Genomic DNA, 27,068 nt, shown 5'->3' with positions numbered 1-27,068 from the left:
ACATTCCAGGATGTCTGGCTCTAGGTGAGTGATCACACCATTGTGATTATCTGGGTCGTGAAGATCTTTTTCGTACAGTTCTTGTGTGTATTCTTGCCATCTCTTCTGAATATCTTCTGCTTCTGTTCGGTCCATACCATTTCTGTCCTTTATTGAGCCCATCTTTGCATGAAATGTTCCCTTGGTATCTCTAATTTTCTTGAAGAGATCTCTAGTCTTTCCCATTCTGTTGTTTTCCTCTATTTTTTTGCATTGACTGCTGAGGAAGGCTTTCTTATCTCTCCTTGCTCTTCTTTGGAACTCTGCATTCAGATGCTTATATCTTTCCTTTTCTCCTTTGCTTTTTGCTTCTCTTCTTTTCACAGCTATTTGTAAGGCCTCCCCAGACAGCCATTTTGCTAAGACTGGAATCTACCAAAAAAAAAAAATTCTACATCCAAAGACATAAAGAAGAAACCAGGGGTGCATTTGCAAAATAAACTCCATATCACCCAGATGGACAATCAACAAAATGGAGGATAATTATATTGCAGAATTTCTCCCACAGGAGTGAGAGCTCTGAGCCCCATGCAGGCTCCCCAGTCTGAGGGTATGGTATTGGGAGGAGGAGCCCCCAGAGCATTTGATCTTGAAGGCCAGTGGGGCTTGATCACAGGAGTGCCACGGGACTAGGGGACACAGAGATCCACTCTTGAGGATGTACACAAGGTCTTAGGTACACCACAGACAAAGGCAAAAGCAGTGACTTTATAGGAATCTTGGAGGGTCTCCTGGGGTGGCAAGTTGGGGGAGGTGGATGAAGGGGAGGTGGGCAGCTGTGGAAAAAAGGAAGAGGGCTCAAATCAATAAAATCAGAAATTAAAAAAGAGAAGTTACAACTGACACCACAGAAATATAAAGGACCATGAGAGACTACTACAGGCAACTATATGCCAATAAAATGGACAACCTAGAAGAAATGGACAAATTCTTAGAAAGGTACAATCTCCCAAAATTTGAGACAGGAAGAAATAGAAAATATGAACAGATTGATCACAAGTACTGAAATTGAATCTGTGATTTTAAAACCCCCAAAAAACAAAAATCCAGGACTAGTGGCTTCACAGGCGGATTCTATCAAACATTTAGAGAAGAGTTAACACCCATTTTTCTGAAACTATTCCAAAAAAATTGAAGAGGAAGAATATGTCTGAACTCATTCTATGAGGCCACCATCACCCCAATATCAAAACCAGAAAAAGATATAACACAGAAAGGAAAATTATAGGCCAATATCATATCCAAGGGTCAGACTTTTGTTAAGCAACTTCTAAATTAGTGGGGAAACAAACAAACCAAGCAGCCAGATGTATGTGCAAGAGAATCCAGCTGAAGGAACACAGAAGTCAGGCTGTGTTGGCAATTTGGAGGAAGGCCAGATTACTCTGGAAACACTTTCTGGAAAGAAGGACTGAATGTTCAAAACAGATTAGCACCCTGACAGACTGAGAATGAGTTTGAAGATCTCTGTGGCCAGAGACTGTAAGGATTATATTATCCCTTGCTTTTCTCTGTAAAGCAAGAGCCCAGATGCGCTGAGTTCCAGGGGTGAGCTGGCCAGGCACATGGCCCAGCCTCAACTCTATTTTTACTTCACAGAAAGAGGTAAGTCTGCTCTCCACATTTCCTCAGCACAGGAGAACCTCGTTCAGGGCATTGCTGTTCATCATAGGCTACCTTATTTTCACATATATTCATTTTCATTAGGTCATATGTGGTGAGCCGATAGTCATTTGCATGTTTTACAGGAGTTCCAACTGTATCTCAAATCCCACAGGATGTAATTGAAATGGTAAAAATGATCCAACTGCTTCTTTTCAAAGTGCGGCTTCTGTATCTTATCTTCTTCTATGAATTTAATGGGAGTGGTACCCATGTAAGGAGGTCTTCTCTTTTCATTTAATAGTACTTTTATTATTGCAGATACTCTTAAATTACTCTATAAAGAAGGTGAAAAACATACTCTCCAAAAGTTAATTTGGTGAACCTCCAATTCTGTAAATTCAATTTAAATAATGAGTTAATGTCATTCCAAATCCCTTTCCTGTAACTTTGTTTTTTCATTTCAGAATAGTGACTACAGATCTGAGGTCCATCAAGCTGAATGAAGCTCTTTTGCAGATACTTGGGAGTACTGCAAGTTTGCTAATTTCTGTGCTAGAACTTTGTACTCCCTTTGGCTTTTTAAAATTCATGAGAGTCTAGGTCCTTTGGCCTAACGGTGGCCATGGTCACATAAGAGACTAGTCAGTCTCAAATTCTGGACACTGCTTCACCCTCCTTTCTCAAAACACATACAAAGACAGCTTGTCGTGGAAGACTGTGTGATTCAGGCAAAGGACACTGAAGGGACAGGGGCTCCAGAGGCCTGAGTTCTAGTTGCTAGCAATCGGTATGAGTGCTTAGCATACTCCCTATGTTTTCCTCAACTGCAAAACAGTGGAGCTGGACCAGGCAACTGCAATGGCTCTGCTGGTTCTGACACTTCTGAAACTCACAAAGTGTGAAGAATGCTGAGGCAACGACAGTAGGCAGGGCAGGACAGCAGCAGGCTGTAGGCCTCCCAACTGATACTTCTCATCTGGTTTAGAAAGCAGCCAAAAAGCAAAAGATTTCACAAGAAAGTATTTGCTCAGAAGTGTTCTTTTAAAGAAGACTTAAAAAAAAAAATGTCCTAAGTGTTTCTCACATAAGAAATTTATTCTTTCCCATATCTCTAGGTTCTCTATGTTGCTGTTGGTAAAGTATTTGATGGATTGTATGAGATTATGACTGTTACAATATTATTTTCAGATACTCTTGCATTTGAAAAATCTTTAAGCATTCTTAAATATAATTTTTAAATGTTAATTTTATATCTTTATGTGTGTGTATTTGTGTACATATGAGAATATCCATGTCTTGGAAGTTATAGTATATATCAACAGGAAAATGAAACAATTAAAAAAAAAACCTGATTTCAAAAATTACTCCATTATGTAAATTAGGTTCATTGGCATATTCTTTATTCTCTTCCCCAAGGTTCTATATTGTGTCATATTGCTCCTCATCTTGACATACACTCTGCTCCATGAACGTATGCATGTGAGTTTAGAGCAGTGGCTCCTAGCCTATTTTCACAGCCTCTGGTCCTGAAAGAATGTCTATAAAACCTTTATGTCTTTATACCAAAGACATAAGTTTTATGCCTATAAAACCAAAATATCTTTATACCATAACCTTTCATTCATTCAGTTAATCCAAAGAATATTTTATATACCTGACACTTTGTTAGGGAGTGAAGATATAGTAATAAATAAAAGAGAAGTGTACATTAAATGAATAGGAGTTGATTGTTTTATTACAATTATAATAATGCTACATAGAAGAAGTTGAGGTGCCCCAGAGCAGAGAATGGGGAACCTAACTTGTGGGTGAATATGTGGGAGGAATGTAAGAGAACTCCCAAAAGAAATATGTCCTTAGACTTAAAGGAAGATGAGCAATTGTCTAGCTGAGGATGAAGTGGGATGGATGTGAGAGTGGGGAGGAGGATGAATTTCACAAAGTCATACAAACAGCAAAGTTAGCACTAAGGCTTTAGTTTCTAATCCCCCTCAGCAACTCTGCCAAAAAAAAAATCTCAAAACACACTACAGTTTTTCAAACACAGAACAGTCTTAATTCACATACACAAAAGATTCCCCAAGTTAATAATAATTTCCTCTAGGGATTGTAATTATGGATGACATTAATCTTCTTTGTATATTTCTATATTTTCCATACTCTTTATAATGATCATATATTATTCTTTTAACTTTCAAAATAATGACTTTTAATTTTAAAGAAAAAATATCAATGGGATGGCAATGTGTACATTGTTAAGACCTCTTACATGTAAATTGGTTTGTACAATGTCTGGGACAGCCTATCCTCTCAAATATTTGTTTCCTTTCTTCTTATTTATCTTCTAATCCCCTGTACTGGGCATAGTTGGAGCATATTGCTCAACAAATATTTGTTGAATGAATCCATAAGTAAAACCTCTAGGCAGAATTATGGGCATTGATTATAGGACTGTTGATCTATAAGGAGGCAAAAACTACATAGTTCAGGGCCAAGTAGCTCTTACCCTGGCAATGACATGCAATTGAGAAAGACCTTCTGAGATCAAACTTTTGATCTTGCTGTAATTAATCTGGGACCCTAAGCCACTAATGTAACTACACACAGACAACTCTGATATCTGAATACGTTTTGAAGTTAAGTTATAGGAAGAATATGGTCTTTCATGAAAAACCTTCTGATCATAATGCTTGTATTACAAACTGAAATCTAACAGTATAAACTCTGGTTAGTTTGGCAATATAATACAATTATCATATTTTTAGTAATGGCTGTGAAAAGCCATTAGAAAGTCATAATTTGGGGGGTTCATACCCATTATCATTCAAGATGAGTCAGTTTTGGTAAAATGTATCTTCTTAGGTTTAGAGACTATGATCCAAAGGAGGGAAGCATAAAAGTCAATAAGAAACCCAAAGATTTCACCTCCCTGTGATCCCAAGCCCATCCTAGGCTTTCATCAAAAGTATATAAATCTTTTTATATGATGGTAATAAATAATTTGTAGCATAATTTGCAACATGAGTTGCTTCACTCTAGTGGAGGAAACCTCAGTTTGCTTCTTCCCTTCTGGGCTTCTGTCCCTTGGCCTAGGAGAATGAAAATAAATCTGACATGATCTTTAAGGATTTCTTCTCTGTTCCACCTGAGTGGACTTCCTCTCATGTTACTAAATGCCCAACAGACACAATGCTTCCACAAAAGACATTCCATAAAAAAAAAAAAAAAAAGATATTCCATCAAGCAATTTATCACTTTTTCCCAGTGTCCATTTTCTGGCTGTCCATATGGAAATGAACATTTTATCATGATCCTGTGACCCACACATCTCTCACTCTCACCCCATGTTACCTCTTCCAGGGAGGTAATCAAAAGCAAATGATTTAAAAATTGTAACACTCCCAATGACAGAACTAGCAACATCTGGAGTCTCTATTGAGTCCACATGAAGTTTAAATGTCTTCTGGTTGAAATAAGAATAATCCAAAAAGACAACTAATATTATAATTTAAAATATCTTCTCCTCAAAACTTAATATTAAGGGTAGCAGAAAATGCATGAACAGTATAGACTTGGTTTTGAAATTCCCACATACTGAAAACAGGCTCAATTTTCTTAGACCTAGAATATGTCTAATTTTACCTGCTTTTTGATTCTGTATGTGGGCGTAGAAAACTGAGTGCTACCAAAGACTGTGGAAAATCTTACTTCTGCAAAGAATCCCAGTAGAGTAAAGGCTTGACTTAATGGCTAGTTCAAGAGTTAGTAATATGGAAATTTGGGATCGAGTAACAGAAGTTACAACAGCCATTAACATTTCTGGGACTAAATTTTGCTTACATATGAGGTGGAAAAAAAAACAGTCCCCAGCCCCTCCGAGTCTTAATGAAATATTATATGGCTTCAAATCAAGGATGTATTTGCCAAATTTCTTTACTAACATCAGAGTTGATGTTCAGACATATGATTTTAGAGTTTGTGTCTGAAATGTTGACGTTGTCTCTCTCTAAATGGCTATTGCAAAAGTGTTATTTAACTTATAACCCATGGCTAGAAGGTGATACTGATCTTGCAAATTGCTCTGAGATTATTCTAGATGAAAGTCACGCGGCAATAATGAACTCCTGCATTATCTGTCTCTATGTCACAAGTCATTTTGTACAGCTTTGCTCTAAGATGTACAAACCCACATGGTTTGAAGAAAAAAGATCATTTGGAGCAGAGGAAAAATGAAATCAATTGTAACTACTATCTCAGATGTTAAAGAAATGTTCTCCTAGGTTTCTTAGAATATTTTGTGTCTTCCTACCCACCTGCTCCATTCTCTCCAGGACCCAAAAAATGTCTACAGTGAGATTAAAACCTTCCAATGTGTATATTAAAGTTTCTTCAGTTAAAGAGAGAGAGAGGAATGTATGATGGAGGACAAATGGAATGACAGTGCAATAGTTGCTAATTCAAACGCTACTAACTGGCAGCACATAAGGGGCATCTGTTACCAGGCAGACAAGAGAATTTGGATAGGAAGCTTAGAACAAATGGCTGTGAAAAGATTCTTTCAACCTTTTGGCACTTTCTTGAATGAATTACATACCCCCACCTTCTGTATGAATTCAACAAGGCTAAAACTAAACTCCTCATCTTAACAGCTGACCTAAGAGGAATATAAACCCACTCTGAATTGTGGATGAGCCCTTGGGACTCTGCCTTTTCAGAGTCTTCATTTGCCCAACCTCCCCATGCAGTACCAACCACTGTAGCCAAGGCAAATTTCCTGGGGCCTTTGATGTCTTGCCCGGAACCTAACCTGACATGTTACAACATGTTCTTTCAAATATTTTTTGCTGAAGAGATCTCATTTTACTTCCCCAAAAGTGCACTTCTTCTGATTCATCAGATCAGTATTTCCAACTACCTGACTCTTGTAAGGTCCAAAGATTATCAAGAGCTTTGTAATTTCTTCATTGGTTTCTTGTGTTTTCCTGTTTTTGAATTCCAGTAAAGCTGACCCCTGGATGGTCATGAAATCAACCAAACAACTAAAACCACAATACTCAACAGGAAATTTTGCACTTCTCTTAAAGCAAGTAGCAAGCATAATTGGGTGGAACAAAGGAAGGTTATGGGTGACTCACTATAGGTTGGACTTTCAAAGGTAAATGTAATCATTGATTTTGGGCCATCACTTTTTAGAGATTTTCAGGAGAGATAATTATGCTTCTAAATGCCTTTAAACTTGCCTTTTATTTTTTTCTAACTTACAGAATTCTTGCCAGTCCGGTCACTTTGGTTAAGCCTGCTTCTACTGCCAGGTGTTCATACTGCCCATTATTAGAAAGACAGTGGTTTTCAGCCTGTGCCCTAGGGGTCTAAGAAGGTGTTTCCGAGGCTATCGTGAGGCCCAAGGGAGGCTAAGTAAGTCAAGAACCAAACCACATTGTTTCTGTCACCAGGATATTTATTGTTTGCTTTAAAAATGGAGCTCTAGGTAAAACTTAGTTTGGAAAAATGAGTTCTTTAATTAAAATGAGTTTGAAGATTGCAAAGCTGAGTATCCAAAATCCAAGTATCTTTGGACACAGTCCCAGAAATAGTAAGTGACATAGTAATAGGGAACAGAATTGGTGGGATTATGTTCCTCTTGGTTAAGTTCTATGAGCATTAAAAAGGATTCAGTACAGAAGAAAAAATTAGTGTTTGTTCATTTAGTCATTCATCCCACTAATATTTATTGAAAATTTGATTAGTGCCAGGCCCTGGAAAAACTCCTACTTTTGTGAGATACCATAGTTTTACCTGTAGTCCTAATGAAGAGATCTTTGACAAGGACAAATAATACAATTTTTAAAGTGATTACCACTTTATCTCTCTCTTTTTTTTTTTTTTTGTGGAGCCTTCAACTTGCAAGGCAAGTATTACTATCTGTTTGCTTCAGATAAGGAAAGTAAACCTCAGAGAGATAAAGCAATTTCTTCAACATCACTAACTCAGTAAACAATCTTTCTACCCTCTCCTGGCCCTCTTCAACTTGTCATCTCTGAGAGGGCACATTATCTCTGAACTCAGTAAAATCACGTATAAAATGTAGGTAATATTTTCTTTCCCATCCTATATGATTGTAAAAATTAAAATGAGAAATTTTCAAAGTTAACAGAAACAAAAATTATACTGATATTCAGTGATGGATTATTTTTATTGGACATTGTACTTGATGTTGTACTCTAGGCATTACTAATTGGAAGGTCAGAATTAATCATCACATAATTATGGATTAAGAGCATTGCTTGGGCGATTGGAAAACTGCAAGTGAGGGTAGTGTTCCTCAAACTACCTGAAGTAAAAAAAATAGTTTTTTAAAATTCTCACTGCTAATGGATGAATGCTCAAAATATAAACCCCTCTCTTTTTATGAATAGCTTCAGGGAAATTAAAATTATTGTGACAAGTTGCTGAAAAAATTTCTAAATGCTCTTCTCAATCACTGTATAATCTTGTCATGAACTGAAAGAAAAAGTCAGCAATGGACTCCTTACTGCACTGGTTGTTTATTTCTCTAAACAATTAGCTCAGACTGCTAAGGGATGGCCTCCTTGCCTATGGGCAGTAACAGCTATTACAATCCTGTTAAAGGAGGCTGAAAGTTAACATTTGGTCAGGCAGTCACTATATGGACTCCATACAAGGCTCAGTTCTAAGGGAACAGATGCCTGTCCCCTGGAAAGTCAATTGAAGTTCAACCTGTGTTTTTAGACAACACAGTGGCTACCATAAAATTTGTCACATGTTAGATCCTATCACCCTGCTACCCACAGAAATGGAGGTCCTGGATGGAGCATGATTGTAAAGAAACCACAGGCATGATCTATTCCAGTTGCCCCAACCTGAGAAATGAGACTTTTCCACCCACTGATGCATAATGGTTCACAGGTGGGAGCAGTTTTATGAAAGAAGGAAAAGGATTAGTGGGATATGCAGTGACTTCCCAAACCCAAGTCATGGAGGCACAAAGCCTACCTCCTAGGGACTTTTGCACAAAGGCTGAGCTGATAGCCCACACCTCAATCTAAGAACTCAGGTCCTACCTAAGAGGCCAGATCCAACCAATTACTTCCCAGTCTACATAAAGGAATGATTAGACAAAGCCCAGAAACAGGGCTTCGAAAGAGATCTAGGAGACCCTGAATGGCTAGTTAATGAATGTGAGCAATATTTCTTTCCCCAAACTGCAGCTTGTCAAGCCATCAGGGAAGCTTATCAAGGAACGCACTAAAGGAAGGAAGTGAAGTCAGTCAAGTCAAGTTGCTCAGTCATGTCCGACTCTTTTCGACCCCATGGACTGTAGCCTATCAGGCTCCTCCCATGGGATTTTTCCAGGCAAGAATACTGGAGAGGGTTGCCATTTCCTTCTCCAGAGAATCTTCCCCACCCAGGGATCGAACCTGGGTCTTTGTTCAGTTGAGGTCCTGGTAACTCCTGACACGAAGTGTAATCAGTCGGAGAGTTGAGACATGTTCCATCTGTACAATGAACAGCCCTAACGTCAGACACATTGGAGGCCTCCACATAAGATCCATCTGACTAGAGGGACATATCCTGGGAAGGACTGGCAGACTGATTGGGCAACTTCAGGTATCTTCTGGTTCTAGTGGATACATTTTCAGGGTGAGTAGAAGTGTTCCCCACTAGAATTGAAATGGCAGCCAAAGTGGCTAAATTATTACTGAAAGAGATAATATCCACGTTTGGGCTCCCAAGATCCCTACAAACTGATAATGCTTCAATATTCATGTCTCAAGCGACAAAAGAGATACCAAGTACCCTGGGCATAAAATGGACCTTGCACTCAGCCTGGAGACCTCAATCGTTGGGGAAAGTAGAGAGATCCAATCAGACCTTAAAATGAACCTTAACCAAACTATGCCAGGAGACTCAAGAAAATTAGATTAAGTTACTCTCAATTGCCCTGCTCCATATGTGGTTAGCCCCAAGGAATAAAGTATATCTGAACTTATGTGGTGGACTCATTCTCCAAGCCTGATAGAAAGGACACTTTAACCCTCTTGAAATGGAATAATTCAATATGCCCTCCAGATAGAGGAAAACATGAGACTTTCATGGAATATGGTAACCAGGTGCTAACTGCACCCACTAATTTGGCCCACCATCCTTTCTGGCCAGGAGACTGGATAAAGCTAAAAAAACCTGGAAAATAGGCAGCCCACAAGGTCAGCTTACTCTTGATGGTGGTGGAATGGACACCACCTGGTGATCCTAATCACCCCCTCTGCCATGAGGTTGCAGGGGATCACTCTGAGGGCATATCATACTCGAGTGAAGGAGGGCCCCCGAACCCAACCTTCAGAAAGACAACCTGAGGCAATGTTTTGATGACTTGTTTGAACCTCCCTCTGACTTGAAGCTTTGCTTCCAAAAAGCAAAAAAGTATGACCAGGGATATTTAGGACAGATAGAACTTCACTGATTGTTGGATCTGTCACACTCAACCTGAAACAGTAAAGGACTACTAATTACAGGAATCATTGCACTCCTAAGGGTGCTAGTGACCTTGGCTATACGAAGCATATATCACACTGTCACCATAAAAAAGGTAACAGCAACTGTGGCAACGGTGAGCAGTGACACCAGGCTCCACGTTAAACTCTTCAGTCTAATTTGACTAAACAAATTTGGAATAGGGAAAAACAAACCCTCCATAGCATCACTTGCTTTTTGTCTTTCCTGGGCCCCTTAATGACCAGTATTTTCCCTGCTAATATGTAAGCCATGCATAACTATGGAACTCCAAATGGTGGTGCTCAGGGACATGAACAGTTGAGCTCTGGCCTGGTGATAATCAAACTTATCTAAAGGCTGGGAGAAGTTCTGCTCCTCTCCCCACAGTTATGCCAACCATAGCACCAAATCAGCAGGAACTAGTTATGGGATATGGACCTTTGCCGCTCAGTACCCCTCAAGAATGAGGAGCAGGACAAAAGACAGAGGAGAGATTTGTAACTAATAAAGCCCCTTAACAATCCTGAGGATGAAAAATAGATAATAAAATAAGTTCTAATCTTTTTTCTTTACTCAGTGCTTCCTATAGTTTCACTTTCCTACAGGGTGCCACGTGCAGAAGCCTTGCCGCCAGCGCTTCAGGCCAGCTGCTGCTGCTGCTAAGTCTCTGCAGTCGTATTTGACTCTGTGTGACCCCATAGACAGCAGCCCACCAGGATCCACCGTCCCTGGGATTCTCCAGGCAAGAACACTGGAGTGGGTTGCCATTTCCTCCTCCAATGCATGAAAGTGAAAAGTGAAAGTGAAGTCGCTCAGTTGTATCCGACTCAGCGACCCCATGGACTGCAGCCCACCAGGCTCCTCTGTCCATGGGATTTTCCAGGCAAGAGTACTGGATTGGGGTGCAATTGCCTTCTCCACTTCAGGGCAGAGTTCCTCGCAAAATAGCTGCGTCCAACACTGAGATTCAAGATGCAACAGTGATGGTGTTCAGAGACGCTGTGCCCCCCACGTGCGATCTGGAGCATGAATGGCACAGCCCTGCAAGAGCTCAGCCCCATTCTAGCTAACACTGTCCAGTGTCCTGATAAAGTAGCCACCCCATAGCTTTTGAGAGGGAACAGCAAGTGCTCTAGAGTGAGGGCTCTGCTGCTAAGTCACTTCAGTCGTGTCTGACTTTGTGCGACCCCATAGATGGCAGCCCACCAGGCTCCCCCATTCCTGGGATTCTCCAGGCAAGAACACTGGAGTGGGTTGCCATTTCCTTCTCCAATGCATGAAAGTGAAAAGTGAAAGTGAAGTCGATCAGTCGTATCTGACTCTTAGCGACCCCATGGACTTCAGGCTACCAGACTCCTCTGTCCATGGGATTTTCCAGGGTGATGGCTCACACCTCACCATTTCCCCTGATCTAAGAGAGAAACTGTCCTTTACTTCTGGATCAAACTTGGTCTCATTCTATTGGCATGAGTGACACGAGGGAGGAAGACACGTGCTGGGGACCAGCTCAGGCGGTAACAGTTATAGTCAGCAGGGTTAGGAGATGTATCTTTGGAGCTTTCTGGACTGAATGACCTGAATGGTCAAAACAACAATTCTTTGTGAGCTGAAGGCTTGATGCAGTCTCTTAGGACCCATCCTTTTAGAGGTAAATGTAGATTATTAGAGGCCACATCCTGCCTTTCAGAGAGATGTATCAGCTTCTACTAGAAAAGAGCTCCTTTCTTACTGCACATAAGTGGGGAGAAAGAATAATTAGCACCATCATTGACTTGTTCTTTATTTCTTCCCACTGCAGCATATATTAGAATGGTTTTATTGCCATAGAAATTTTCTGACTGCCCTTCTTCGATATTACCTAAGACATAGTTCACAGATAGGCCAAATAAGGAGTAGAAACTAGATTAGAATCATAGGCTAGCTTCTTACACAGACACACACAAGTCAGGCTGAGGTTCCACCAGCATGGATAACACCACCCGTTCTGTTGTTTGTATTGCTGTCTCTCTTGATTGGCTGGTACCTGTGCCATTCCAGTTTTGAATACCAACTCCAGTGCACAGTTACCCTCTGAGAGCTAAACTAGTGAAATGTAACACATAAGTGGATGCAACGAGCCATCTTCAGAATTAACCCCAAAACATTCCTATAAATGTGGGCCTGAGAAAGTATAAAAACACTCAAATTCAAGGTGTAATAAAAGACAGCAGGTCTGGAATGTGACTTAAGAAAGCCCACACCTAGAGAACTATCCTTATAAATTATGTCTCAATGATAATGAAACAGCTTTTGTCCAGGGACCTAACAGTCTGGCTATGGCCACCTTCCTCTGAAGGTCATATGAGAAATAGACATCAAGTACAAGACCAGAACACATACATTTGCTTCTGTGAACATGTATCCCAAATTCCAACGGGGTGGCCTGTGGCTCAGGACAAGGATGCAGAGGCCTCTGTCTGCTACATTTGCTAAAGTTCTGTTTTGTCCATTTTCTTCTGGGCTTAGATTAATGCCTCTGATTTCTCAAGTGTACCACACTGATGCCAAGGAAAGGCAGTACAAGAGCTTGTCAAGTGAAAGGGAGGGCTGGTGTGTATCACCTTAGGGCTGTGGGAGACTGATCTATTTAAACTCCCCACCAAACACGCTCTCAGGGCAGGGTGGGCGTCAGAAAGGAGCTGCTCCTGGTCATCCACTGCAGCAGGCATGCAGAGGCAAGCAGACTCCCAAGAAAGAAGATACGGGGCAAGAGAGACAACAGCCGTAATAGAGTGGCTCAATCAAAGTCCTTCTTGACATGTCCAGTTGCTTGAGCACTGCGTGTGGGGCAGTGGTGAAAAAGGGGAATGAAACCAGAGGCCTGGAGCTTATCTTACAAGCTAATTACATTTTAACCCTGACTAAAAAAAGGAACCTGGTATTAGAAAACTGGTGGCTCACAAAACCAAAAACAAAAGAGTAAGGATCACCAGTATTCTGTCTGCACGACCCACGAAAGAGAGGGATACTAACTTTAGTGAACAGAGCTGGGCACTTGAAAAGAACTTAGGTCCAGAATCCTTTATGAAGAATTCCAAAATTTAAGAAATCTCTGAAAATGGAAGCTGTTTTACAATTCTTTTAGTGACAAAAGGTGACATGAATTGATATAAGGCAATTTATAGCCTTCATTTATGTCAATGTGAATATTTTGTGATATAGATACATTCATATGTTTGATCACAAGTTGCTTCTCAACCCCTAGCTAGGGGGTGTTTTCATAGACAGTAAATGAATTGTTTACTTCTCCAAAATCTTAAAAATTATGAAATCTGAAATACATCTGGCAGCAATCAGCTAAAGGATTAAGTGTTGTGATGCTTGATATGTGTGGGCTTCAGTCCCAGCTCAACCACTCATGCATCATGTGACTTTGAATAAATGACTCACTGACTCCACACTTTGGTTTCTTTAGTAAGATAATGATATTGCAAGCTCAGATATTAAATGAAGTTATGCACAGTGTTAAGCACAAGGCCTGGCAAATGGTAAACATTTAATAATGTTAGTGTTTATTGATCTGAAAGACTGCGTATCTCCCCTCTGATTCATGGTCATCAAGGAGTTACCAATGCCTATCAGCTACCAGGCCCTCTGTTAGCAGGAAGGTGGAAGCTTGGTTAAAGAGCAACAGCGTTTGAGTCACTGATGATGTATTATAAATCAATAATTTGGCTCTCAAATTCCAATCTCAATCTCTTGAATATCTAAAAAAAAAATTAGATTAAATGAAAATCAGAGATAGACTCACTTCTGAGGTACACTTTTTGATCCTCTTGATTTGGAGCAGATTTAACACACACAAGAGCACTTTGAAGCTGGGTAAATTGAGGCCAAGAAACTGAGAAAATAAATTTTTGTTTTGATGTGAACATTATAATTGTATGAGAGGTTTGGCTACTGGTTTTAGTTTGTTATTGTTCAGTAGCCCAGTCGTGTCTGACTCTTTGCAACCCCATGGACTGTAAGACGCCAGGCTCCCCGTCCCTCACCATCTCCCGAAGTTTGACCAATTTCATGTCCATTGTATTGGTGATGCCATCCAGCCATCTCATCCTCTGACAACCTCTTCTCCTGCCCTCAATCTTTCCCAGCATCAGGGACTTTTCCAATGAGTTGGATGTTCACATCAGGTGACCAATACTGGAGCTTCAGCTTCAGCATCAATCCTTTCAGTGAGTATTCAGGGTTGATTTCCCTTAAAACTGACTGGTTTTAGTTCACAATGTGACAAAAATCCAGTAATCTGAAATAGAATAACCTAAAATGTTTCACATGGAATACTAGCCCTGTGAGAATTTCTGTGAATAAAAGACTTCAAGCAAATTATTTTAATTAAACCATTTTTTTCACAGAACATTTATTAATGCTTGCAGAATTAGTGTTAGAATGAGCACACATTGGAAAATATTATTCTAAAGAATATCAGCTTCTGGTATATTTTCTGGATAGATAATTTTCAGCAATTGGGTGAATTTAAGGATGTTAAACTTTAATTCTTAAAAGATAAAATCATCACTCTTATACAGATTAAAAAAAATGAACACCTGCCAAAGATGTAATATAATAAGAAATTAGCAAGATGTTAAAACTGATTCAAAGAAAACTCTGAAGAACAGACACATATTTAGGTAATCAGCAATGCAAAGCTTAATTTACTAAGTGACATAGAACTACTTAATATCCAGCAGTAAAATACAGTTTGGAATTAACTTTTTTACAGAGAATAAATAAATTACAAGTCTATTACATATAATTCATTTGTATTGCTATAGAGACAAGATTATTTGCATTGCTCTCAGTTTCTCCAGTTTACAGAGCTGTGAAATAACCTTGTTAAAAAACAAGAATATTTGTATAAAATCAGGTAATTCCAGAGTGTACAATACATAGATAACAATGAGCATTCCATTGAAAGAATACTGTGGGAGGCAAAATTATGCCCCCTGCCCTAGATGCTCATGTCCTAATTACCTTTGAATATGTTATGTGGAAAGGGGGAATTAAGATTGCAGAGGAAATTAAGTTTGCTAATCAGGTGACTTTATGTAAGAAAAGTGTCCTGGGTTATGGGTGCAGTACAACCCACCTTTAAAGTGGAAAAGGGATGCAGAGGAGATGGTCACAGTCAGAGGTTTGAAGATACTGTGCTGCTGGCTTTGTATAGGAAGAGGCTACAAGTCAAGAAATGTTGGTGGTCTCTAAAAGCTGGAAAAGGCAGATTATCCTCTGGATCCCCCAGAGGGTGCTAACACCTTAATTTTGAGCCAATAAGACTCATTTCTGAAATCTGACCTCCAGAAGTACCAGATGATAAGTTTGTGTTTTCACCCACTAGGTTTTGGTAATTTTTTACAATAGGAGGAGAAAACAAGTAGAAACACCCAGTAGTCTCTGCTCATTTAAAAACCTTTCATAAATTCTCCTAATAAAGGGAAATTTTGGACTTCATAATAAATGAACTTTTAAAACTCCATAAATGCTTCCTTCAGTGTATACAAGTGCATGATAATATAGACAAAGATATTTTAAATCTATTATCAACTAGGAAAACAACAAATTCAGTAAAAAGAAGTAATTCAAAATATTTGGATTAGATTATTTAAAATCAGGACATTTCTTTAAACTAACAGAGATCAGGTTTTATTGCTTTTGTTTGAAACCAGAGCCTGCTCCTCCTCCATCCCCTGCCCTCGGGGAGACCCTGCCAAGCTTCAGGAGAAGCCTTTAAAATGAAAAACAGAGAGGAGGAGGAGGAGGAGGAGGAGGAGGAGGAGGTGGTGGTGGTGGAGGTGATGAGTGTGTGTGTGTGTGTGTGTGTGTGTGTGTGTGTTTTGGGTGGGGGAGGGGTGGTTACTGGATAGGTATCTCTGCAAAGAACAGTAGATAGAGAATACTAAAATTGCAAGCCATGTGAAACAGGGCAGCTAGGCTCAAAGGGAGGAAAGATTCTCCAATTTGCCACCCCAATTTCCCTCCAAGTCAGCAGTTTGTGAGGCTTTGTAATTTACTTGTGACTCTAAAAGCCTTTGGTATTAGTTGGTAGTGTTTATTTGTTTATCAGCTCTCCAAGGCCACCTGGCCAACCACTGAGACAGAGAAACACCTGAGGATGCTCACTGACTTCTACCTGGGGAAAGAGGCAGAAACAGTGACCTGGAATCAGCTAAAGACACAGATTTTCTTGGAAAGAAGATGGCTATCACTGATCAATCTGATTTCAGTATTGACCACCTGGTGATGTCCATGTGTAGAGTCTTCTCTTGTGTTGTTGGAAGAGGGTGTTTGCTATGACCAGTGCATTCTCTTGGCAAAACTCTATTAGCCTTTGCCCTGCTTCATTCTGTACTCCTAGGCCAAATTTGCCTGTTACTCCAGGTGTTTCTTGACTTCCTGGTTTTGCATTCCAGTCCCCTATAATGAAAAAGACATGTTTTGGGGGTGTTAGTTCTAGAAGGTCTTGTAGGTCTTCATAGAACCATTTAACTTCAGCTTCTTCAGCATTACTGGTTGGGGCATAGACTTGGATTACTGTGATATTGAATGGTTTTCTTTGGAAACAAACAGAGATCATTCTGTCATTTTTGAGATTATATCCAAGTACTGTATTTTGGACTCTTTTGTTGACTATGATGGCTACTCCATTTCTTCCAAGGGATTCTTGACCACAGTAGTAGATATAATGGTCATCTGAGTTAATTTCACCCATTCTAGTCCATTTTAGTTCACTGATTCCTAAAATATTGACATTCACTCTTGCCATCTCCTATTTGACCACTTCAATTTGCCTTGATTCATGGCCCTAACATTCCAAGTTACTTATTCCTTGGAAGAAAAGTTATGACCAACCTAGACAGCATATTAAAAAGCAGAGACATTTCTTTGCCAACAAAGGTCTGTCTAGTCAAAGGTATGGTTTTTCCAGTAATCATGTATGGATGTGAGAGTTCGGCTATAAAGAAAGCTAAGCACTAAAGAATTGATGCTTTTGAACTGTGGTGTTGGAGAAGACTCCTGAGAGTCCCTTGGACTGCAAGGACGTCCAACCAGTCCATCCTAAAGGAAATCAGTCCTAAATATTCATTGGAAGGACTGATGCTGAAGTTGAAACTCCAGTATTTTGGCCACCATATGTGAAGAACTGACTCATTTGAAAAGACCCAGATGCTGGAAAAGATTGAAGATGGGAGGAGAAGGGGATGACAGAGGATGAGATGGTTGAATGGCATCACCAACTCAATGGATATGAGTTTGAGTAAACTCCGGGAGTTGGTGATGGACAGGGAGGCCTGGTGTGCTGCAGTCCATGGGGTTGCAAAGAGTCGGACACGACTGAATGACTGAACTGAACTGATCACAGATCAGCCGGTTTTCACCTGCTAGTCAGTGTCAGGTGCTGGTTCCAGGACCAGATTATGTGAGACTGAGAACCTGAAGAGAGTTCAGAATAGATATGAGGAGGTGAGACACTCCCCTTTGTTCTCTCCCAGACAGTTGACTCCAAACTGGCTTGGAGAAGAAGAAAAAGAAGCATTTGTGTAAACTGGACTGGTGGTGGTGGTGGTGGTGAGTGTGTGTGTGTGTGTGTGTGTGTGTTTTGGGTGGGGGAGGGTTGGTTACTGGATAGGTATCTCTGCAAAGAGATACTTATCTGGTCAAATTTTGAATTTGACCAGATAAGAGTAAGTATTTTAAAGTGACAAAATTAATTTTCTGCCACCATCACAAATGGGGATTTGGAATAATAAGGTTCATGTAAAGTTATGACTCAAACTGTGATTTTAAATCCTGAGTTCTGTGTACAGTTGTAATTGGGAAACATCATACCCATTTGTTCAGGATGAAGAAAGTAATTCAAGGCAGAAGTCAGGAGGAAAAAATTGCCCCAAGCAATAGAATGGAATTGAAGCCAGTATCAAGTAGTTAATATGGAGAGAATGTGACTCAGGAAGGGGTGATTGAATCTTCTGAAAAAGTAGCAGCAACTGACTCTCATCTCAAACTCACCAACTATTTGGCTGTTTTGCTGATCTCTTTGGGAATGAATAATACAGGAGCCAAAAAATCTGGAATGTGTTGCTTTGAAGTCCAGGTTGCAAATTGAAGCATTTGGAAGAGAAAAAGGCACTGGGGAAGTGAACCATTGGCCACAGAAATGGTTTTAAAGTGTTTTAGGCCATGTCTTTTCATGCCAGGACATCTGAGCCTTGGCAAGGGATGAAGTGCAGCCCATGAGAATAGGAAAACTGTGTTTGACAGAAGAATTCATAACCTGTTTCAAAACAGTTTAACCTGAAATATGAATGAGGATGACCAAAAAAAAAAAAGTATGGATAAAGTTCTACAATTTTGGTGATTAATTGGTAGGACATTGGAAAAACCATAACAAATTATCCAATTATTAGAACAATAAGAAAACATCAGGGAAGAGAATCAATAAGCAGATTTATGGCCCTGCCTTACCGTGTATCCCAGTCCATAAATAATGGCTACGAATTATTTAATACAAGGTGGTAATGTGATTTCATGAACGTCATTTGATGACATACAGGGATGGGACTTATGACTGCAATGTGTGCTATGGAGTGTGATAACTAAGACTGCTCCATCTGGTGCAGCCATGCTGGAAAGTGAAATGACAGCGCTTGGATTTGTTATTTTTTTTTTTTAATTTTAGAACCCAGCTATTTGGATTTTGGGTATAACACTCAGAGAGTCTCACACAGGCCCATAAAGATTTATTGCACCTGTTTTGGTAGTGGGAGGGAATTGGAAGCAATCAAGGTGTCCATTGGAGGAAAGGAGATAATCAAAATATGGTGGATGAATACCACAGAGTATCATACAGCCATTAGAAACAACAGACTGGACATAGATATAACAACCTGTATAGAGCTAAAAAAAAATGGTGCTGAGTGAAAAAAAAAGAAACACAAAATCAATATATAATACAATATAACACAATATATCAATATAACACAATTATCAATCATGTACTCAAATAATACATGAGGATGAAAAAATTATACACATTTCAAGAGTACATTTACCAACATATGCACACAAATCCATTAAACGTGGGAGAACAATTGATTTGGTGAGGAGGTTGGTGTCTAGTGACAAAAAAAACAAAACAAAACAAAACTTGGATGACTAATATGATAACGTGAAATGAACTAATGGGTTCAAATTATAGAGAAGAAGGAGACAGAAAGAGAGAGAGAGAGCTTTGATAGAAGGGAAGTAATAATTAGTTCCAGCCAATAAAAATCTGAATGATATCCAAAAAAAAAAAAAAAAGAAGGGAAGTAATAGCATCTCTTTAGAGCATGAGGGACTGAAGAACACTTGCAGAGAAATCCTCATCTTTGTGACCAAATCCTGTCTGATATTTTATCAATACCCGGAATAAAATATGTAAAGGGAAGGGAAGAATGTAAAGGGAAGAAAGCTCATCAACTTTCTATGAGACAAATCTGGGATAAGCTGTCACTCTTTTTGGATAATGAAAATCAGGAATAACATCTTGGAACTAGCCAGAGAAATAGTAGCATCCCTGAGTAACTTAGGGCCACTATCTTCCTCTGACGGGGTGATATATAAGATACTTTCATCAGTGAGAAAGAATCTGGGGTCACAACACCGGCCTTCTGGAGAAAACAGCATTGTATTTTAAGATCTATGGATCATTATTGACTCAATGTTTGCTTACTGTTACGGTAGCTGCTCAGGAAGTTTCCTTCATGGGACCTGAAGATGCCCTGACACCCATAATTTTTTCTTCTTATAGGGAATTTAAAAAATAATTGTATTTATTTATTTATTTTGGCTGGGCTAGGTCTTTGCTGAGGTTCATGAGCTTCTCTCTGTGATGGCTTCTCTTGTTGGGGAGAACAGACTCTAGGGCACAAGGGCCTCAGTGCATGGGCTTCGTTACATGTGGGTTCTCCCTGGACCAGGGTTCAAACCTGTGTCCCCTACAATGGCGGGCAGATTCTCAACTACAGGACCACTAGGGAAATCCCAAAACATAAGGAATTAACATGATACTATTATTAGCTATTTTCCTAAAGCAACGTTATTAATGAGCAGCAGGTACTGAATTCTTATTGTGGCATGCTATTGTAAATTGTTTGCATCTATTTACTTCTTTTCTTAATTTTAATTTAAAAAATGTATTGAAATATAGATGATTTTTAGGTACACAGCAAAGTGATTCAGATACAGATACATATATATACTTATATATATATATATTCTTTTTTCACATTCTCTTCCATTATAGGTTATTACAAGATATTGAGTATAGTTCTTTGTGCTATACAGTAGGTCCTTTTGGGTATCTATTTTACATATAGTAGTGTGTATAGTTTCATCCCAAACTCCTAATTTCTTTTAATCCTCATAATAACCTTGCTGCTGCTGCTGCTAAGTCGCTTCAGTTGTGTCTGACTCTGTGAGACCCCATAGACGGCAGCCCACCAGGCTATGCCGTCCCTGGGATTCTCCAGGCAAGAACACTGGAGTGGGTTGCCATTGCCTTCTCCATTGTGTGAAAGTGAAAAGTGAAAGTGAAGTTGCTCAGTCGCATCCGACTTGTAGCGACCCCATGGACTGCAGCCTACCAGGCTCCTCCATCCATGGGATTTTCCAGGCAAGAGTACTGGAGTGGCGTGCCATTGCCTTCTCCGCATAATAACCTTACGAGGTAGGTATTACAATTATCACATCTTTATAGATGACGAATCTGACTTAAATAAGTTAATATATTTGTCCAAGATCACACAGTAATAGGTGATAGAACCAAAATTTATATACAAGCTATCTAACTCCAAAATCTGTTCTTTGAACCATTGCACTGTAGGTGTCTGAGAGATGACTGTATACTGCCCTAAGAACAGAACATGCAATATTGGTGAGTTCCCTACTAAAAGGTCTTCTTGATTTATAAACTCTGCCTTCTTAGTTTTTGTATCTCTGAAGAGGAATAAGAAACCTGCTCATGGTATTCCAAATTAGACAGAAGAGTAGTGATCGGATGGCATCTTGCTACACAAGGCCCATCCTCTTCTGCCATCTGCCTCGGGTCACTGAGGAAGCCAGGTCAGGCCAGGGGCCCAGAACCTTTGGAGAAATGAAGAAGCTTGCTTTCAGGCAGAGGGCAGAAAGCCTTGTGAGTAATCGCCAGGGATGGCTTGGCACTGCATTTGATGGGTAATAAAAGTCTTGTAAAAATCTTATGGTTTTCCTCTCTTAGTACCCTAAATTTCCATTTCATCATAATCCAAAGTATGATCTTACCCAGAGAGGGGAGACATTCTTAATTTTGCCTTAAAACACTGCTTCTTCAGATCTCAGCTATACCACATTTCTTCACTCAGACTGGAAATTTCAATCCTTCAGTATCTTTTTCTATGCCCATTTTCTCTTCCCTCTCCTCCTCTCCCCTCCCCTCCCCCTCCTCTTCTCTCTTGTGTTTTGTTCAGTTATATACTTGTCTAACATCTTCACTGTATTTCAAGTTTGTTGAGGGAAAGTATTCGGTTTTCTCATCTTTTCCATCCCTCACTTGCCAATCTAACAGCGTGTTTTGCCTATAGCATTTCATGACAAATGCTTGGGGAATTGATGTATGCATGCATGTATGTATTAGTTGCAGTTGCTAACTTGTTTCTTACTAAAGACACTTAGTCCTTAGTCTTACCTCGGTTATAATCTGGTGTTATTTTAAAGCTCCGTCTGACCTTATTTTCACTCCCTAGAAATGGTAACTAAAGAGGACTGTTGTGTAAGACTGAAAATGAGTCTTTCTTTCACTGTGACTTAGCCACTGCTCAAAATATCTAACTTTCCCATTTCCTTCTTTTTGCCCATCCTTTCTCTCTCTCTATTTTTAAGTTTGCCATACTCTTCAAATGGGCTTCTCTGGTGTCACTAATGGTAAAGAACACGCCTGCCAATGCAGGACACTTAAGAGACATGCATTTGACCCCTGGGTTGGAAAGATCCCCTGGAGGAGGGCATGGCAGCCCACTCCAGTATTCTTGCTTGGAGAATCCCATGGACAGAGGAGCCTGGAGGGCTACAGTCCATAGGATCGCAAAGAGTCAGAAATGACACTGTAGTGTCAGAGCATGCATGCACACTCATGCTCTTCAAATAGTTTTTTCTCAAAGAAATAAAAACTTATAAATGAATAAAATATAATCATTAACTTCAGTAAGACACAGGCTATCAAAAACTTTAATAAGATACAGATCTTTATATGAATGTATTGGATACATTACTTTTCTTCAGCCCAGTGACTTAGGCTGGATTTGATTGATTTTTATAGCCAGAGATGTCATATGGTCATCTTTTACTTAGAGCAGGCATTGGGTCTAGGGGAGCTAAGTGTGGTTGGGGAGCTGGCCTTGGCTTCTGAGTTTGGTTTGGTGCCAGTTGGTAGAAACTTGAGAGATTCTAGTTCTTTTCAATATGATTACATAGTAAGGAGAAAAATGTCCACACTGGGCAGATGAGAAATAATTTCCCTCAAACCATGTAATAAAAAAACTCAAGAAGCATTTTGACTTCATTAGGCTATTGTAAAGCAAGGAAAATTAAGGGATATTTAAAGGTTTTTCATGCACCAATAGGAGCCAACCGCAATTTAGATGATCCTTACAAAAAGTATGCATTATTTTCTCTATGGAGTAGGTATGAATTAACCTGCTTCATAATACAAAAATCCTAGTGCTTCTGGTGGGATTCTAAATAACGTCATTTGTTAATCAGTTTTGCAGCATGTCTTTACACTGAGCCAAGATATTGTTTGAAGCTGTCAGTAGTAAATGAATAACAGCCTTCTCCCACCACCTCTCCCTGTTTCTAGAGCTCCAACATTTGTGACATTTATCCAAAGATTCTCTCCTTCTCCATCTTCCAAAAGTACATTTCTGTCTTCCTTGCACTCCTGGCATATATATTGCAGTTACTCATCTTTCTGGAATATAATTAGGACCGGACAGTGTCATGGAACATTCCCATCACCCCAGCCTCATTCTTGCCTTGCATGTGCTTAACTTTTTCACGGGTCATTGCAAAATGTTGATTGCTTTCTGGTGTTACCTAATGAAAATATCAATCTAGAAAATATGTCATCTAGCATTTTATTGAATTATCTCTTTATTCTTGGAGACCTATATAGGGTGTTGAGTTTTGCCATGAAAAAAAAGTGTGATAAAGGTGTGCTTTTGTCTCTAATAATGTCTAGAATGCTTAGTGAATCTCTGCAAATTTCTCTTAAGTTTTTGGTGTGCTTTCTAGGATCTATATTCTTCAGGAAGATTCCACATTGCTCACCTGGTCTTCTAAAATCTCATCTTCTTCCTGGGCACTTTTTCCAGCCCTCTTTCTCAGTTAGGTATAGTCACATGTTAAGTTCTAGCCAACAGAATTTGAGTGAAAGGAATATGGCTACTTTCGTATTCTCTAGAAACTCTGGAATGATCCTTTAAGCCAGAGTTGTCAACTGGTGGGTGATTTCGCCTCCCCACTCCACCCCAGGAACTTTGGGTAAGGGTGGAGACATTTCGGCTGTCACAACTGGACCATGCTACTGGCATCTAGAGGGTAGAGGCCAGGGATATTACTACTAAACGTCTTATAATGCACAGGACAGCAAGCAAAGAATGATCCAGCCCACGATGTTAATAATGCTGAGGTTAGAAAACCCTGCTTTAAGCTCTTATATTGTTTTCTGCTTAGATGCAGACTCTACAAGGGGATTCAGAAAGCAGAAAAGTTGACCAAATCACCACACAGCAGGAGACTGGGGCTCTGAATCTCTGCACAATGATCTTCACCAAATATACAGTTGGTCTGTGACTTGAGAAAGGAATAAAATTTTGATCGTGTTATGTCATTGAGATTTGAGGGTTGTCTGTAAAACCATTAAAAAAAACTTCGACTATCTTAGCTCACATCTTGGGCAATTATTTAATCTCCCCACATTTTCCTCTCCACATTTGAGACCTTGCTGACTTCCCAGTTTGCTGTTGAGAATACTGTGGAAGACAGTGGTGAGTGCCTCAAGGACCACTAGCAGTGTGTGCAGATTTCCAAATGTAGATGTAGGCTGTAAACAGACTTCTTCAGAGAGAAACCCAATACTTTCCATCCAACTAGGGACATTCAGGCTAGACAGTCAGGGCTCAACTGTGGTTCCATAAAAAGTGGGTTCAGTGAATAGAGGTTTGCCCTTGAGATGAGAAAGTGAATTGACAAAGTTAAATCTTCTCTATATCAGGCTTTTGGTCCAACATTTCTATTGTCCTTATGCTTCCCTTACCATCCTGAGCCTTAGCACCCATCCCATGAGGCAATGTGAGTGTGTCAGCTGCACCCAGTCATGGTATTGCTGTTTTGTTTTGTTTTGTTTTTCCTGCCTTGAAGACTAAGTTCTCTGTGACAGCAGCTTTTATCCCAGTCTCAGCCTTTTCTTCCTTGGCAACTCTTCTCAAGGATCCTGAAGTCAAAATCAGTACTTACCTAAGGAAATGTAGTAGGGGCAGAAAGCTTGATTTGTATCAAGGGAAACCATTCCAACTCCTGATACTGGGCCAGTTAAACCATTATTGTGTCTCTAAATCCCCTAAGAAATCTAAGAAAACTATAGGCTCCATCCCTAGAGACTGGAGCCCACTGATCTTATGTGCAGCCAGAGCTGACATAGACCCTTGCTTATAGATACAGACAGCCTAGAATCACTCAACATTTGAAAAAACCAGGGGCTTGTGAAACATCTGAAACAGGTGAACCAGGAACTTGGTAACGGTCCAGTGGGTAGGACTCCATGCTTCCACTGCAGGGGGCATGGGTGTGATCCCTGGTCAGGGAACTAAGATTTTGTATGCCCTGCAACAGAGTCAAAAAAAAAAAAAAAAAAAAAAAAAACCAGCAACAACAAAAAACATGTGAATCAAATACTGATGAAATATATAATTTTAGGGTAAGATATCTTTAAAAATATATATTGGGAAGGTATAGTTAAGGAGTTGAAGATGGACACATACACACTGCTATATTTAAAATGGATAACCAACAGGGACCTACTGTAGAGCATAGGGAGCTCTGCTCAATGTTATGTGGCAGCCTGGATGGGAGGGGAGTTTGGGGGAGAATGGATACATATATATGTATAGCTCAGTCACTCTGCTGTGTGCCTGAAACTACCACGACATTGGTAATCAGCTATACTCCAATACAAATAAAAAGTTTAAAATAAAATAAAATTAAAATTAATTAAAAAAATATATGTATATATTCAGTATCATTTAAGAGTTTTGAGTGCCATCACATCTGTAAAATAAGCAAGGCTACTATGAAGAAGAGAAAAACATTTGCATATAGCATCAAGGACTCTTAAATTTTGTCTTCCCCTGGGTAAACACCCCTGCTTCCTCTACCCCAGGATTTTCAATGTTATCACTTACATTTTAGGTCAAATAATTCTAGGTATTGTAAAAGTATCTCTGGCCTCTACTCACTCAGTGCCAATAGGATGGCCCTCTCCCAGCTGACAACTGAAAGTCTCTGCTAAGTCGCTTCAGTCATGTCAGACTGTGTGCGACCCCATAGACAGCAGCCCACCAGGCTCCCCCGTCCCTGGGATTCTCCATGCAAGAACACTGGAGAGGGTTGCCATTTCCTTCTCCAATGCATGAAACTGAAAAGTGAAAGTGAAGTGACTCAGTCGTGTCCGACTCCTAGAGACCCCATGGACTTCAGCCTTCAAGGCTCCTCTGTCCATGGGATTTTCCAGGCAAGAGTACTGGAGTGGGGTGCCATTGCCTTCTCCAAAAGTCTCAAGACATCATTAAATATTCTCTGGGGGGAAAAATTGCCACCCAGTGGTCAACAACCACTGCTCTATTTCAAGAGAAGGACCCTGGTATTTAAGAGAGAATATCAAAGAGAAGGCCAGTTGTTCATTTCACTGGGAAACCTTGCTTTGCATGAGCTAGCCATCCAAAATCTTTGAGAGGCTGGTTTTGTTTGAAGTAGTGCTCTCAGTTTATGTAGTTTTAACACAGACATAAATATTCTTTCTAATAGTGATAGCAAACATGAACGTTTAGTCAGGAAGTGGCAGGAAAGAGAAGGTGTAAATAATGCTTACTTAACAAGTTGAAGAAAGAATAGTTACAGGATTAGAGAGCCACAATACAGAAGCAGGAAAAAACCACTCATACAGTAAAAAAAAAAAAGTTGAACAATGGGGTGTGAAAAAAGCCAAGGGTCTTTTCCCTCTGGCATCTATGTCATTGCTGGCTTTTAATGCCGTTGTCTTAGCGAGACCTCCATAAGTCAGAGAACTCACAGTGAGTAAGGAATCAGCAGCAAAGAAACCCTTTGAAGCATGTTGAATTGCTGCCACCAAAGAGTAAACTGCTTGCCTACTGTGGGCAGGAGCCCACAAAGCCTCAGAGGCATGTGTGTGCAAAGCAAAGGCTGACTTTCTGTGGGTTTGAAAGCTGCCTGGAACAAATTCTTTCATCCTTTTGTACTAGGCCACTTGCCAACACCAACAAGCAATTTTAGTTCTTAAGAAAAATACACCTATTTCAGGTTGGCTTTTTAATCTTTAACCACCATCTGCAAGGCTGAAAAACATACTTCCACAGGATATTTTCTCCTCCTCCTCCTCCAAGCTGAAGGCTTTGAAACCCAAGGCTAGTAACATCCCTCTTGATGGAAAAATCCCTGGTAAGAAGAGTTCAGGACAGAGTGCATCAAAAAGGTTGACTAGAGTGAAGGAAATTTTAGACCAAGACTAGCAGGTAATACGAAGAAGGCAATGGCACCCCACTCCAGTACTCTTGCCTGGA

General features: G+C 39.9%; 1 long non-coding RNA gene across 1 annotated transcript in view; it reads left to right on the top strand.

The window, feature by feature from the left end:
• Positions 1–1,483: 1,483 nt before the first annotated feature.
• Positions 1,484–27,068, top strand: part of LOC104997826 — a 45,043-nt gene continuing 19,458 nt past the window's right edge. Inside the window, exon 1 of the long non-coding RNA XR_826361.1 lies at positions 1,484–1,644. This is a non-coding gene — a long non-coding RNA (uncharacterized LOC104997826). The remainder of the gene's footprint in view (positions 1,645–27,068) is intronic.

Source organism: Bison bison, unplaced genomic scaffold (genome assembly GCF_000754665.1).
Source record: "Bison bison bison isolate TAMUID 2011002044 unplaced genomic scaffold, Bison_UMD1.0 scf7180017864314, whole genome shotgun sequence".
Classification (NCBI taxonomy): Eukaryota; Metazoa; Chordata; class Mammalia; order Artiodactyla; family Bovidae; genus Bison; species Bison bison.
The sequence above is the reverse complement of the archived record's forward strand: the minus strand, read 5'-3'. Positions and strand labels throughout refer to the sequence as shown.